Genomic DNA, 224 nt, shown 5'->3' on the forward strand with positions numbered 1-224 from the left:
GCGGCTCTGCGCTGTGCCCCCCGCGCGGGGACGGGGACGGGGCAGCAGGAGGTTTCTGTGCTCTTCTCTTGCACTCCACGTTTTAGAATTTTTAAGCGGGTGGAAAGAAAAAAAGAAAAATAGAACTTTATTTTTAAACGAGGCACTTGTTCTGGGAATTCCTTTCCTGGCTCGGGTTGGACCCCGATGGGGGCTGGGGGGGGGTCACAACGCCGCTGCCCACC

The sequence above is a fragment of the Antrostomus carolinensis genome, unplaced genomic scaffold (assembly GCF_000700745.2).
Source record: "Antrostomus carolinensis isolate BGI_N321 unplaced genomic scaffold, ASM70074v2 scaffold34709, whole genome shotgun sequence".
Lineage (NCBI taxonomy): Eukaryota > Metazoa > Chordata > Aves > Caprimulgiformes > Caprimulgidae > Antrostomus > Antrostomus carolinensis.